This window comes from Phacochoerus africanus, chromosome 8 (assembly GCF_016906955.1).
Source record: "Phacochoerus africanus isolate WHEZ1 chromosome 8, ROS_Pafr_v1, whole genome shotgun sequence".
Classification (NCBI taxonomy): Eukaryota; Metazoa; Chordata; class Mammalia; order Artiodactyla; family Suidae; genus Phacochoerus; species Phacochoerus africanus.
Window position 1 is genome coordinate 77,974,745 of NC_062551.1, and position 4,603 is coordinate 77,979,347.

The following is a 4,603-nucleotide window of genomic DNA, read 5'->3' on the forward strand; positions in this document are numbered from 1 at the left end:
CTCTGAATGTACTAGTGTTTTAGAAATGTTTGCTGTGGACTTGTGTCTGCCTTTGACACTGGAACAAAGAATTTTGCTCACATGTCCAACTTGCTCATGAAAGTTTTTTTTTGATCAGAGCCACTTTCCAAATCCATTTTAAATAGGTATGCAGAGGAAATGGGGGAGCTTTTCTTAATGCCACTTCTCTTCAATTCTGACATTCTGGATGTTGGAGAAGAGGCCTCAACCTAGACTTTTTCCTTCTCGTATCAGGGTCAGGTGTCAGGCATGTTGTGTCTTGGTGGTAAGTTCTGTAGGTGGGGGCTGTGTGCAGGCCCCTCCTCCTGGGGCATTCCAGCTCAGAGCCCTGGCATTTAGGCAGGTATTTGCAGATGAAGGATGCTCTAAGGCCATGAAAGCCACCGCAGGGGCTGACATGGGTTTGAGCTGGAAGGGCTCATGGAGAACCTTTGTTCATCTACCAGGAAATTGAGGCCCAGAGAAGTTACGTGACTTAACCAAAGTCACACAGCACATCAATCCAGAAGTAGGATTAGACCTAAAATCCTGGTTCTACCTTCCAGCTCTGATCACAGTCCCTCTGTTTTCAACTCTGCCCCCAAAAGAGAGAACATGGAACCAGGGTAGGGATTGTGCCATGTTTATTCATTTGTTCACTGCAGCTCACAGCAACACTGGATCCTTAACCCACTGAGTGATGCCAGGGATTGAACCCTCATGGACATGATGTTGGGTTCTTAACCCACTGAGCCACAATGAGAACTCCTCACAGCATGAGTTTAGAGGGTTGCATCTGGTGTGTGTATGTGTGCATATGCTTATTATTATTTTTTTTCCTTTTTTAGGGCTGCACCTGCAGCATATGGAAGTTCCCAGGCTAGGCATCAATTCAGAGCTGTAGGTGTTGGCCTACGCCAGAGCCACTGCAACGCCAGATCCGAGCTATGTCTGTGACCTACACCACAGCTCATGGCAATGCCAGATCCTTAACCCACCGAGCAAGGCCAGGGATCAAACCTGCATCCTCATGAATACTAGTCAGATTTGTTTCCGCTGAGCCATGACGGGAGCTCCATGTGTGCTGTGTGTGCTGATCTACCACAAGTCATAAAGTGCTGCTTCAGCAAATTGTGTTTGCATCCTGGGAGTATATATGTGGGTTAACTGGGTCCGGGTGTCAATTTTATTACCTTCTGCGGGTTGCCATCCAAAGAATTTGAGAAAAACCCTCGTTAACATGACCTCTCCAGGGCCCTCCTGGCTCTGAAGTTGCAGGCTTCTAACTGGCTTCCACGTCTTAGCCTTAATGATACGAACCCCCTTAAAGGCTTCCATAGAGCTCCATGCCTGACTGCCTCAGCCTTCTCTTCAAATATGAGATCAGAACTGGGCTTTTGACTGTGGCTCTCCAAGCCCGTGATGGCATCAGTCCCTAAATGTTCAGTTACTACCCAACACAGGACTAGGACATAAACACAGATGTTTGGTCCTCGTTGGAAAACAGAGATCCAAGCTACTGAGTTTCAATCATGGGGAGCTTTGGAATCAGGTAGGGACTCTGCCTTCAGGGCTGTGATTTCATTATCTGAGCCTCAGTTTCCTCAGCTGTCCAGTGGGCTAATAACACCTTCCTTGCTAAATTCTTGGGAATGTTTGATGACATGATGCACATAAATTACCCACTACAGTGCCTGGCATGAAGTAGGCACTCATAAATGGCACTTGTCATGGGAGAGGACCATTAAACCCAAGCCCCAGAGTTTTGACTCCAAACACCAGCCCGAGGGGCCCGGGTCAGTGTCCAGGGCAGAAGGTGGTCCCTCTTCCATCTTCCTGGGCTGCCCATAAAGCCATCACATGGGATGTGGCCATTAGTGATGCTGCGGTTGTAGGGGTCCCATTTGGGGGGATATTGGCGAGCTCTCAGGAGGGAGTAGCCACAGTTGCGGGTGAGGCAGCACTCGTGAAGATACCCAAACAAGGACGGGGACAAGCAGGTCCTGTAGCCAATCTAGGGGCTGCACGTTTATCCACCTCCAGCTTTTGGGCTGGACGCTGAGCCTGGCGTGCTTGTCTCCCCAGCCCTCCCATCACCAAGACCCAGCTCAAATGTTGCCTCCAGATGACACCTGTCCCAGCTTCCCCAGCAGAGGGCATCACTCCTCTTCTGGGATCCCATAGAGGACCAGTCACTGGTTGTCTCAAACGCTGGTCATTAGCTCACAATTTATGAAGCACCTGCTTGTGTCAGGCCTGGCTGGGCCCCAGGAGACACAAAGATTCAATAGCAACAACATAGAAATCTCTTTCTCAAGAAGCTCAGTCGAGGGAAGGGGGCAGACATACTGTAGACAAGCTCTCTGCCTGTGATGAGGACGGATGATGGATGAAGGAGTTTTGAGTTGAAGCAGGAGGCTGTCAGCTAAGTGGGAAGGTGGTGGACTAATGCCACAGCCAGCCTGCTCACCACAGATTCTACTCCGTCTCCACCAGAGCCAGCAAAGAGCACGGGCACTGAGAGTAAAGGACCTGGTCCCCACTCTCAGGCCTGACGAGGTCACTCAGCCCACCTGCCAATACAGGGGGCGCCTTAGGACTCGGGTTCAGAGACTACAGCTTCCCAGTGTTGTGCATTGTCTCTGCCAGGATAGAAAGGGTTAAGCCTTTCCTCCCTGTGGGAAGGAGAAACTCTGTACAGGTGGAATCTGATGCTTTCTAAGGCTGCCCTAGGGACTGACAGGTAGAAGGGCTGTCTCAGAATCACATGCAGTGAAAAGCACAAATCCCTGGAGTTCTCTTGTGGCCCATTGGGTTAAGGATCCAGCATTGTCACTGAGCGGCTTGGGTTGCTGCTAAGGTGTGGGTTCGATTCCTGGCCCAGGAAATTCCTCACACCACAGGCATGGCCAAATAAAACAAAACAAAACAAAACACATCACCAAGCCAAATCAGCACTTCTGGTCTGGAGAGTAGAAATCTGTATTTGGAAACCATTTCTCCAGGGGATACAGATCATGGTCCTGTGCTGAGACCCTGGAAGGCTTATAGGTCAAAAAAATGAGCAAAGCTTTCTTGATATTCTCACATGTATCTGTAGGGTTAGCCCGTCGACCACTGAGACTGGGAGCACCTGTAGGTCCTGGTCCTGATTTTATGCATTTCTAACTTTCTGACAGTGCTGTCAGGATGAAAGATGTGTTCTCCTAATGAAAACAGAATTATGTATCACCATCCATGTCCCTCAAATGCGTACATATTTTAATAACTTTCTCTTTTAATTAAAATTTTATTACAATTTTTTTCATCTTTTATGACAGGACATGCTCTTCAAATGCGTTACCTCTCTGCCTTTTCAACCTATAACTTTGTTACTGACAGAGACTCTTTGAACAAGCATGAGTTAGGCTCCTCTAAATTCTTTTTTGACTGAGCCCTGTCCTTAGACCTTGTCTCCAGAGCAAGAGTCATAAGTCACCTTGGGGCTATCTGGTCAGATTTCCCATCCCCACTATCCCCATGGGATGTCTGATCAACCTGGCCTGCCTTTAGCAAGAAACTCCCACTGGACACCCCCCCCCCCAAAAAAAAAAGAAAGAAAGAAAGACAAGAAAAGTGAAGTAGGAGTTCCCAGTGTGACTCAGTGGAAACAAATCTGACTAGCATCCATGAGGACGCAGGTGGGATCCCTAGCCTCGATCAGTGGGTTAAGGATCCGGCGTTGCCATGAGCTGTGGTGTAGGTGGCAGACATGGCTAGGATCCCACATTGCTGTGGCTGTGGTGTAGGCCAGCAGCTGTAACTCTGCTTTGACCCCTAGCCTGGGAACCTCCATATGCTGCAGGTGCAGCCCTAAAAAGCAAACGGAAGGAAAGAAAAAGAAAGGAAGGAAGGAAGGAAGGAAGGAAGGAAGGAAGGAAGGAAGGAAGGAAGGAAGGAAGAAAGAAAGAAAGAAAGAAAGAAAGAAAGAAAGAAAGAAAGAAAGAAAGAAAGAAAGAAAGAAAGAAAGAAAGAAGGGAAGGAAGGAAGGAAGGAAAGAAGGAAGGAAGGAAGGAAAAAGGAAGGAAGGAAGGAAAAGAAAGAATCTCCCCTGACCTGTGATGTTTCCTCTTAGTAATTTTCTATCCATTACTCCCAATCTTCTTCTTGGCCATCAATCCCCACTTGTTCTGCTGTATTTGAACTTGACCTCAGTTCTGTATGAAGTCTCTTTTCCTCCACTGAAATCATTCCTAGTTAAAATCTGCTTTTCTTGCTATGACTACTGTCCAGCTCCGGTTTTCTTGAACAATTGTGTGCTTGAGACCCAGAGAGAATCAGATTCATCAGTGGACCCCCAAACCTCTCACCCAAGACTTTAAGTCTTCACTTCTGAATCATTGACTGGGGGTCCCTTGATGAGCTCGACCCCCTAAGCCAGTACTCCAGAAAAATGGCTGCAAGTGTATTTGTTGTTCACTCTCATGATCCCACGGGTGACTGGGAGCTGCAGCTGCTGTCACTGCCCAGCATCATGAGAGAGTATCATATTGCTAGTCCAGGAAAAGATCAAAATTCAAAGTATAGTTTCAATTGAATGCATGTAGCAACATTATAAAATAAA